Genomic DNA, 11,750 nt, shown 5'->3' with positions numbered 1-11,750 from the left:
TGTTTTCTTTGTAGGTATTAACTTCCTCCTATAGAAACAGTAACGAGAGCTAACATTCACTTTGGCCTCACTATGTTGCAAACACCATTCTGAATATTATACATATATTTGCTCATTAAATCTTCATAACAATTACAGGAGATAGGTACTATTATTATCCCCATTTTCCATATGAAGAAACTGAGGCTCAGAGAGGTTAAGTGAGGTGCCCAAAGTCACAAGGCACAACATATAAACCCTAGCACCTCGGCTCTGGAGCCCACGTGCTCGACACTGCACCACAGCTGTCCAGCCAACACTATGTGAAGAAAAGCTCATGATGGAAAGAGCTGGATATGGGCTGTGCGTTCATTTCTTATTCCATTATGAAATGAACACATACATATTCTAGAACATATTGAAAATAAAATAGAAAAAAAGAGGGGCCCTAAATCCACCAACCAGTATAAATACTCTACATTAACTCATAATATCCAGTAGAATAATGGAGCGATATGCATATCAGTAAAGCCATCAGTTGATGTTTGGGTGACAGTGAAGTAAATGTGCCAAGGTTATCGTTGAGGAAAGTGTCTGAAGGGTGTATTAAAACTTCAGCCAGACGACACTAAGTAAGGGTTGTGTCTCTTACTCCCCTCCCCAGGAGCATCACCTCCACATGCACACTTATCATCCTTTAAACGCCCTAAAGTTCTCTCCCATTCCCTCTCTCCCTGGGCGTGCTGAGCATTAGTTCCCCGAGTCTGCATGAGGCACTTTTCTCTTGAGCTGCCGCTGTTTCAAAATGCTCTCAAATATGAATGAGGATTTACAAAGCCACTAGGAATAGTCGAGGCCTATACACACAGCACAGGGGTCAATTCTCACCTTCCACTCGACTCCTCACTGTGCCTCAGGCTGCCGTGCATTTCTTTTGGTTTTGCTCACTCATTCATTCATTCACTGAATGTTTATTCAGTAGCTACTGTGTACGGGGCCCTCAGCCCTCAAGGGCCCAAGGCCCAATGAAAGAGAGAAACATTAAACGGGTATTGATAATTGTACAGATGCGAGGTATAAAAACTCTGTGAAGGAAGAGGACAGGCAGCTATGAGAAAGACTTGCAGGGGACTCGATTTAGATGACAAGGGTAAGACCTCAAAAATGAAGAATGAGATGGGGAAAGGATGGAACTTACTGCAGATAGAGGAACAGCAAATAAAAGGACCTGACACATCTGTGGATCTAGAGACCATCTCCATGGCTATTGAGAAGGGGGAGCTTGTCAAGAGATGTGTCTGGAACAACAGGCAGGGGAAGGCGCCAGATGGGGGAGGGCGTAGGGCCATGAGCAGGACTAGGGATTTTCTCCTGACTGAAATGGGCAGCCAGTGAAAGGATGTGAGCAAGGAAGTAACATGAGAAGGAAAATGCCCTCCTTGCCCTCAAGGAATTCACAATGATATAATTAGATTATGAGCTCCAAAAACTTTAATTTAGCCTTGGGTAAAATGATGAGACCACAGAGATCACACTAATAATTTACTAGAGGGCTTGTGAAGATATAATCATGTTGACAACTACCTTGAGAATTCCAAGTTCTGCTCCGGAATTTACCCTTCTCAGTAAGGATAGGAAAGAGCAGGTTAGAGAATGTTTATGTTCTGAGGACTAGAGGAGCAGAATGGACAGAATACATTGGCCAAATGGGAGAAAGCTCTTCCTTAAATTTAAATGGATTCAGGTTGTTTCTTATTATCATAAATTACAATTTCTTTCTTCAGTGTTTACTGGCAAGGATCAAGAAGCTTCCGTGATTTACTACATTTACTACAAAGTCTTTATTTTTCACAACAATTGTGTGTTTGATATTCCACATTATCTTCGTTTCCTTAGCCCAGAGATTGGCAATCCACAGCCCATGGGCCAAATCTGGGCTGCCCCCTGTTTTTGTATGGCCATGTACATTGACCATGTCTTTTATTGTCTGGATCTCTCACTTTGACATCTGGGGCCTTGCTGACCCTGGAGGAAATGCTCCTCTCAGGGTTAGCCGATTCCTAGAGATAGTTAAAAAATGAGTGTGCTTTTCAAATAGAAACCAACAATCCTGGGCTGGCCCCGTGGCTTAGCAGTTAAGTGCGCGTGCTCCACTGCTGGCGGCCGGGGTTTGGATCCCGGGCACGCACCGACGCACCGCTTCTCCGGCCATGCTGAGGCCACGTCCCACATACAGCAACTAGAAGGATGTGCAGCTATGACATACAACTATCTACTGGGGCTTTGGGGGAAAATAAATAAATAAATAAAAATTAATAAATATAAAAAAAAAAAGAAACCAACAATCCAGAGCCCACCACCCCAACCACCTCCTTTATTGGGCTCTTACACTCCAGGCTACTATCCACCTGCCCTAATCACCCTGGGGCCAGGTACCAGACAACCAAGGACAGACACTATGCCCCAGAGCCTGCTGAAATTACTCAAACAAGCCAATCCTAAGCCTGCTTACCTTCTCTTACCCATCCTTCCCACAGCAACAACAATAAAGGTTCTCACCCACAATTTCCTCCTCTCCCTCAGGACTGACTCTGGTGCTTCCCTGTGTGGCCCCACAATGTGGTGTGCCCCCTCCTCTTGGAAACTGTGAGTAACAAACTCTCTTTTCAATGGTGATCATCTCCTGATGCATAGGCCTTTCTAGACCTCAAATTTTCTATTAATAGTCATGTGTCACCTAACAGCAGGGATACGTTCTGAGAAATGCATCATTAGGTGATTTCATCATTGTGCAAACATCACAGAGTGTAGTTACACAAACCTAGATGGTGCAGCCTACTACACACCTAGGCTCTATAGTACTAATCTTATGGGACCGCTTCGTAGTGTATGTGGTCCTTCATTGACCAAAATGTTGTTATGCAGTGCATGACTGTACAGTATGTGTTAAAACACCACGAGCTATGCATGGCTTTTATAAAAATTCTTAAATGGTTGAAAACAATCAAAAGAAAAATAACACTTCATGACACAGAAAATTATATGAAATTCAAATCTTTTTGGAACCCAGCCATACTCATCCCTTTACATTTTGTCTGTGGCTGCTTTTGCCCTGCCATGGCAGAGCTGAGCAGCTGTGACAGAGAACTCATAGCCCACAAAACCTAGTAAAATGTATTTACTATCTTCACAGATGTAGTTTGTGACCTCTGCCATAACCTATAGAACACGGTATTTATTTTGTTTGCTCATTTAAGCCATAAACTTGTGTAAATTCACCTGTTGCTATCTATATATGGTATAGATCCACTTATAGTCTGAAAACTTCAGAATCTCCAGGTATAGCTTTCTTCCTAGGATCTACCCCATAACTGAGTTTCCAGTGTTTGATTTTTTTAAAAACAATCCTTGTTTTTAGAAGAGGAGATCTCATTTTTAAAAGAACACTTTACATGGTGACTCGGGACACCCACATAGATAATAGAAACAAATTTCATGAAACATTACTCACCCTTATACTATCTGGATAACTTTGACGCTTTCTGTTCTCTTCTTCTCCATTTTTAAAATATACTGCTCAAAATCTGCTGTTTTCACCATCCACCCATGAGCCAATGTGCACATTTTAATAAACATCGTGAATCTAACAGATTCAAATCCAAACAACGCAAAGTGTTTCTCTTCTACACAGTCTACTAAGCAAGACAAATGTAGAAACAGATAATAGCAATAAAGCACAAACAACATAATACAAATTTAAAAGAATGTTCTAGAAGCAAACAGGAAAAAGAGCTAATTTTTTTCTTGGAGTTGCTGGGTAGGGTTTCACCTAGTAAGTCAAATTTGAACTGAGTCTTGAAGGATGGTCAGGAAATTCTTGTTAGGGAAGCAAGAGAAAGAGGGATTCACATCACATCAGAAAGACGTGCTCTGCATCGGAACCCCCACAAGGCTGAGCACTAGTCTCCCTCGATTGTTTATTTCCAGTTCCTAGCATGTCTGGCACCGAGTAGGCGCTCACTAGGTGTTTGTTATGGGTTCACACAATAATTCCCCCAGGACCTACCTGGGTCCAACCAAATCCACCTTTAAATTACATAAATTTGCATTTTTATGTCCTTTGTTCCTTGTTCACTACTTTTAATATCTATCAGGGTCATTTTTTTTTTTTTAATTCATGCAGCTAACTTTTGTTGAGGGCATACTGTGAGTAACGTTTGAAATCAAAATCCCAAGTTAGTTTGTATTGCTCTATCTGCCAGTTTTAGTTCTTAAGAAATTCATCTGGTGGGACCCACCAGTCGAATCTAAACTATATCACTGTTAGTCTTCCACCTGAACCCCTTCATCTGGTCTACCATTTCCAGCCTCAGGGATCCCCAATACCGTGAGCTTAAGGCCTAGAGAGGCCAGGCAGGGCTGCCTGCTCGATATTTCCCTTCCCTGAGCCCACTCTGGACCCACTTGCTTCTTCCTCTTACTATACTGAAGCCAAGAGGGAACATATGAATTTCTGCCTCCTTACATTGATTCCCACAAGGCTTTGCTGCTTATGTGACACTGCGTGAATTCCAATGCCCTCTCCAAGATTCCTGCAGATTCTTCGTGGCCTCTTTGGTTCTGAGTCCCCAGCTCTCCATGAACTCAATATCAGTTGTGTTTATTTCCTGTGACGGTCTGTTCTCTATTCTCTGCCACATTTCCACGATTTGCCATCCACCCCAACCTCAAGCCAATCCACAAGTCCTTCCCCAAATGTTTAGGGTAATAGAGAGAGTTTATGTCACCATGTCTCTAGGCATTCTCCTCCTAAACATTCCTGTTTCTCAGTTTTCTAGGTCAGGCATGAGTCTCCCTTCAGGCATACCTTAATAATCAATAATTTGCTTTATTATGCAGGTAACTTTCCAGTTCTCTTCCCTTCTAGATCTGGGCCTCTCTGCTTGTGCCAAACTCATCCATATTGAACAAATGAAATGTTCATAATGGGTTCCTCCATTTCAGTGGTGTACTATGGGAGTGATGGAGGGTGGGAGTGGGTCCATCCTGCAATCAATAAGGGAGTGCCTTGTTGGTAAACAATTTAGAAACAGTAATAAAACCAATTACAAGTTGGTCTGCTTTCTGTTATCACCATGCACCTGCAATTCTCAATGATGTCAGTAAAAAATACTCCTCCCTACTGGGCCTGCTCCACCCTTCCCCACCCCACCCTGCACCGTGGTAGGCGCTGCTCCATGTAGGAACACAAAACGAGCAGGCACCTTGAAATGTCCACCTATCTCTTCATCTCTGCCAGGGAGATTTCTTTTTCCAAGCATAGGGAACTTCCTCCTTCTTGCCATTCTTTCTTCCCTTGGTTTCTATGCTTCCACTCTCTCCTGGTTTTTCTCCATTGCCTCTACTTACACTACCTGAGCCTCCTTCCAAAATTCTCCTTCCCCTGTGATAAACCCCCTCCTTGAACTAGGCAGGAACCAGGCATGGTTTGTTGAGTCTAAGGAGTTAGTTACATCAGGAGCTCTTGCCCAAACTCTGCCATGCAAATGGAGCTGGAGGAAAAATAGAAAAGCATCATGTTCCAGAGAGGGTTCCCAGGCCCAGGAAGAGAAGTGTGTCCTACATGGAGACTTGAGGTGAGCAAGAGAGACAAAGAGGGAGGGGAGGGCAGGCTGGTCATTTCTGATGAGAATGAAGCCGCCTCTCCTGTACCACACACAAGACTCTTATGTAGGATTTCAGGAATGAGACAAAAGATAGACCCAAATTCTGTGGCAGAATTATATTACTCCATAGCACAGCAGAAGGTTTGAATCTTGGAAAAATTGGCAAAAGATGTGAACATGCAGTTGATACAGGAAGAAATGCAAATAACCAATAAACCTACGACAAGAAACTCAATCTCACTAGTAGAAAAACGTAAATTAATACAAAATGAAATACCATTTTTCACACCTGAGATTGGCAAAAATGTTTTAATTTAAAAGAATGAACAAGCAGAACTGGCCAAGAGGAAGGAAATAGGAACACTTACACATTGGTAGTGGTGGGTGAATTGCTATAACACTTTGAAAGGTATTCTGGTAATTTCCGGTAAAATCACAAATCCACATACCTGTCAGCCTAGAAATCTCATTTTGAGGATCTATCCTATAGATACAAAATAAGCAGTATCTAGATTCAAACCCACCATTGATTCTAGTGTCCAAAAAAAAGTAAAATAGTCAAAGGAAAATTTTCCACTTATACTTTTCCAGGAGATGACAACACTGAATATCGTATTTCATCCCAGCTAGTTGACAAAGGACCATGAACTTGGTCGCTGGGAAGACAGACCCTAACAGATCTATTGGACGACCTTTTCTGACCAGTGAACAAGGGAACAGACATATGGACTCATTTAACCCTTCATTAGCATAACCTCTTAAAAATCCCCTAATGTTTTCCCATCTGCAAACTTCCCAGTGAATTTCTTCACTGGCATGTACTGCGTGCCCGGCAGTTTAATAAACTTTGTATTTTTAAACGCTCTGGTGGATTTTATTTTTCGACAGAATAAATGAAACAAATGAGTTATGTTTTGGATGTACTGAGTTCTAGCACCTGTAGGACAAGTCCTGGGGAGAGGCTGGCAGGCAGTTGCAGGCATGCATCTGAAACCAGGCTGAGGTGTCTGGGAAGGAGAAGTAGATCAAGAAGCCATCAGCAAAGAGGTGTTCACGGAAGGCACAGATAAGAACAGGATCCCGGCAAAGTGGGAGGTGTTGCCTGAGAAGATAAGGCTTCGTGGGAGCCCTGGGGGATTCTCTCAAAGACACTGCAGCAGAAAGTGTGAGTGGAAGTGTGATCCTTCAGTTGAAAGGTCCTCTGTTCATTCTTTTTTTTTTTTTTAATTATTTTATTGAGGTCATAGTGGCTTATAACATTCTGTAAATTTCAAGTGTACATTATTATATATCAGTTTCTATGTAGACTGCATCATGTTCACCACCAATAGTCTAGTGTTTATCCATCACCTTTATCCCTGTACCCCTTTCACCCACCTCCCCACCCCCTTCCCCGCTGGTAACCACTAATCTGTTCTTCTTATCCATGTGTTTGTTTGTCTTCCACATATGAGTGAAATCATGTGATGTTTGTCTTTCTCTGTCTGGCTTATTTCACTTAGCATCATACCCTCAAGCTCCATCCATGTTGTCGCAAATGGCATGATTTCATCTTTTTATGGCTGAGTAGTATTCCATTGTACATATATATACCACATCTTCTTTATCCATTCATCAGTTGATGGGCACTTGGGTTGCTTCCAAGTCTCAGCTATTGTGAATAATGCTGCAGTGAACATAGGAATGCATAAATCTCTTTGAAGTGTTGATTTCAGTCTTTGGATAAATACCCAGTAGTGGGGTAGCTGGATCATATGGTATTTCTATTTTTAACTTTTTGAGAAATCTCCATACTATTTTCCATAGTGGCTGCACCAGTTTGCATTCCCACCAGCAGTGTATGAGGGTTCCCTTTTCTCCACATCCTCTTTAACATTTGTTATTTCTTGTCTTGTTAATTATAGCCATTCTGATGGGCATAAGGTGATAACTCATTGTAGTTTTTATTTGCATTTCCCTAATAATTAGTGTTGTTGAACATCTTTTCATGTGCCTGTTGACCATCTGTATATCTTCTTTGGAAAAATGCCTGTTCAGATCCTCTGCCCATTTTTTGATCGAGTTGTTTGGTTTTTTTGTTGTTGAGTTGTATGAGTTCTGCATGTATTTTGAAAATTAACCCCTTGTTGAATATATGATTTGCATACAACAGAGAAAGGAAAATCTCTTCAATAAATGGTGTTGGGAAAACTGGACAGCCATGTGCAAAAGAATGAAAGCAGACCGTTATCTTACACCAGACACAAAAATTAACCCAAAATGGATTAAAGACTTGAACGTAAGACCCGAAACCATAAAACTCCTGGAAGAAAATATAGGCAGTACACTCTTTGACATCGGTCTTAGCAGCATCTTTTTGAATACCATGTCTACTCAGGCAAGGGAAGCAAAAGAAAAAATAAACAAATGGGACTACATCAGATTAAAAAGCTCCTGCATGGCAAAGGAAACCATCAACAAAATGAAAAGACAACCCACCAACTGGGAGAAAATATCTGCAAATCATATATCTGACTACGTTCACTCTTTACTTGCAGTCAGCCTCCAATGCCCAGTGCCTCCTGTTGCTTATAGTTTTAAACTGAGTGTGTTGTTTCCTTCCACATCTGTATTCATTTTCCAGACTTCCTTCAGGAAACAAAGGAGCATGTGGCCATCTCATGATGGAATAAGCATAGATGTTCCAGGAGTCTTCCCATAAATTAGCATTACTGTGCTGCACTGATAAGAAAACAAGACCTATCTGTGTTTCAAGGAGGAATCTCAGTCTTCAGATTCATATAAAAAATATAGTTTCATCTAGATTTAATTCAATTTCTATTTGGAGCCCCACCACCACCAGCACTGTCACTGTTCCATAGGAAGAGTGGAAATTTAATCCCATCATATTCCAGTTCATCCCCGCCCCACATCACTGCTCTCTGCCTCCTCTGCCGTTGTTGAGAGTTAACCATCGACTCAGTCACAGAGATATCACTGCCTGCTCACTTACCTCAGGTCCCCTAAGATCTCTGTGGAGTCCAATTGCACTTTACTCTCCCCACTCACCCAAGAACTCTGCTCAGACAGCATCACACACAAGCCCTCTCTTCAGGACCCACCCAATGCTCTGGGCCTCTGGGACTTGGGAACCCCTTAGATGCTGTGGCCATTCCTTTTGGAAACTTCCTAACTCTTCAGACTCCAATACCAGACTTCTTCTCAGCAGCCCCCCCCCGGCCCCCAAGGGAACTCTTAATTATGATTTTAGACTCAAAGGCACTCCCTGTATTGTGATGTTTACCCTCAGAAGCATGTCACTTAATCTCCTTAGTGAGTTTGGGCTTTAGCCAGTGTGAAAGATGACATGAGTGGAGCCATATTAAAACAGAGCCGGAGCAGCCATTTCAGAGGAATTGCCTTGCACATCTTGTTTTATCTTCCAAACTGGACCAAACCACCAACATTCCAAGAAGTCAGTAAGGATAAGAATATCCTGTTTGTAAGGACTGATGAAACTAGACTTTGCTGATGGCCAAATTGCTTACCAATCAATGAAGTACAGGTCTAGCCATTTGCCTGATGATGAGATCTCAAGCCAATCTATGAAGTAGAGACCTAGAGTTACCTCACCGAGGGCCAATGAACTCTTCTTTAACATAACTCACCTCATCTTCCTCCCTTTTTCCCGTAAAACCCTGAGCCTTTCTCTTCTCATCGGAACACTATTTGGGTTTCTACCTGAGTCTGTGCTCCCCAAATTGCAATTCTTTGATCCCAAATAAATGCTTTGCCTCTTAAACCGGTTTCTGCCTTGCAGGCTGACACCAGAGACTAGCAGGCTGTTTTCTGCTATCGCTCTCCGCCCCCGAGACAACTGCCTTAAACTGGCCCATCTTCCCAGGTGAAGGCGGTTGAGGGGAAAGTTCAGGGGAAAGAAAAGGGAAATACACAAGAGGAGAAAAACAATTAATATCTCAAAATACTACTCTAATACTTTTGTTTATTTGTATTTCTTCAGAAGTGGGCCCTGTCTCTGGCTCAGATCATTTCATTGTACCTGAGACTCATATCAACTGCCAACTTACCACCTCCACTTGGATATCTAAGAAACACAATGATACAACATAATTTTTGTTGTTTTGATCATTAAAAATCTTCTTTGACACTGAACCCCTGACACAAAGGAGAATTAGAAATAACCTGAAGTCTACACTTTCCCCATACCTGGTTTTGTCCAGTGGAGGTAGCATCAACTTTCTAGTGACTCCTCACCACAGAGAGGAGCCCCCGACCAGTGGGAAGCTGGTTCTTGTGTGTTCAGGAGCCACAGGGTTAGGGTACTGTTATCTGTTGGATGATGACGGCTTCTGATTGGTAGTTGGGTGGTACTATGCTGATTAGAAATTTTGTGACTTAGATTTTTTTTAAGAAATAATACTTAATAGAGTCCAAAGTGCTTTGTTAAATTTGCAGAACATAATTATAATAAATATATTTTTCTAAAGGGCGGTGGCAATGGGGAGTGGAAAAAATCTCTATATCAACAAAATAGGAATCAACTTCCTAGTTCCAACAGAGGCAAATGGCAGATGCTTAGGATTCGACTTTCAGGGACCATTTCTATAGTTTCTTTCCAGAGAAGAGTTTCCAAACCTTGTGGGGCGTCGGAAACCCTGGTGATGAGCTGTAGTGCTCTCTCTGAGTGTGAAGTTGGCCTGTGGCACCACCTGGTGGAGACACTGCTTGCTGTTGGAGAGGGAGGGAGGAAGAGAACGCAAGCCGAAGGATTCCTTTCTGATGTCATTGCTTGCATTTTGTTTTTCAGTCTTCTCTTTTCAGTAAAGGGAGGGAGTAACACCTGGTGTATTCTTTTATTTCAATTTTCTTACGGCGATATTAAGAGTATATTTTGTAGCGAAATTCTCAAAAAAGGTAAATTAAAGGCTTCACTCTTTCATGAGTACCCACCCTTTACCAAAAATTTCCTTTATCAGACACAGCATTTCTTCTCTCTCTGCTTATTTTTATATAACAATATATGATGCTGTTTTATTTTTGAACCTATAGCTTCTCACTGAATGTCCACATCAGTACATACATGTGTAATTATTTTTTTAAATCTGTTGTTTAGCATCTTAAGATAGAACAAACCATAGTATATTTAGCCGTTGCTGTGCCATACTAAGGTTTCTTTCGATTCTTTGCTGTAACAAGCAGTGAAGCAATGAACATTCTTGTGTCTTGTGCATACGTGTGAGTTTTTCCTTGGGAGTAGATAAGATGGGCAATTCCTGAGTCCAAGAGTGTGTACTTTCAAGTTCTAAGATACTGCCAAACTTCCTTTTGATTCAGCACTGATATTTCACACCCTGTCAACAGCATGTAGAGTAAATATCTTGTCTCCACTCATGTTCTCTCTCTCTTTCAGTGTAGAGAGAGGAAATAATCTTATTGTTGCTCTAATTTTAATTCCCCTGATTACTAACTATATGGAAATTATTTTCATATTTAATGGTCATTCTTCTGTGAATGCCTATTATGTTTTATACAGTTCAATATTGAATTATGTATGTTTTTCTCTTTAATATGGAGGAGTTCTTTGTATATTCTGGATATCAGTCCTTGGTAACACTACTCAGTCTTTAATTTTGTTTATGCATCTTGTGTTGTTCAGAAATTACCAATATTGATATAATCAGGTTTATCAATTTCCTTCATGGTTTTTCATTTTTGTTTTAAGGGGATTTTACATACCTTTTTTTTTCCTTTTTCTTTTATAACTGGAAGTTTGTACCTTTGACTCCCTTCACCCATTTCTCTCACCCCAGATCTGCCTAGAGTGAGGGAGAGGGAGACCACGAAGATGGTGCCCACCAGTCTCCTCCCAGGAGAGTGTTCTAGCAGGCTCTTAGATGTGTGTGTTAAACTAGATGACTGCTCCTTGGGCTGATGCTTTAATATAAGCAAATAAGCTTCTTTCGCTTAAAGTCAGGGCACGATTGGCTGTTTCTGCCACAGGCCCTGGGGTGGGTGAGTCCAAGTGCACAAGCCCTTTAAGAGCTGTTTTTCATCTCCCTACAGTCTTGGGGTTCTCGTGGACTCAAGCCCCATTGGTTTTCAAAA

At 41.6% G+C, this 11,750-nt stretch overlaps 1 pseudogene; it reads left to right on the top strand.

Annotated features, from left to right (window-relative positions):
* The first annotated feature begins 10,222 nt into the window (after positions 1 to 10,222).
* LOC131412297 (small nucleolar RNA U3) lies at positions 10,223 to 10,415 on the top strand (annotated as a pseudogene).
* Positions 10,416 to 11,750: the final 1,335 nt, after the last annotated feature.

The sequence above is a fragment of the Diceros bicornis genome, chromosome 12 (assembly GCF_020826845.1).
Source record: "Diceros bicornis minor isolate mBicDic1 chromosome 12, mDicBic1.mat.cur, whole genome shotgun sequence".
In the NCBI taxonomy this organism is placed as follows: domain Eukaryota; kingdom Metazoa; phylum Chordata; class Mammalia; order Perissodactyla; family Rhinocerotidae; genus Diceros; species Diceros bicornis.
The sequence above is the reverse complement of the archived record's forward strand: the minus strand, read 5'-3'. Positions and strand labels throughout refer to the sequence as shown.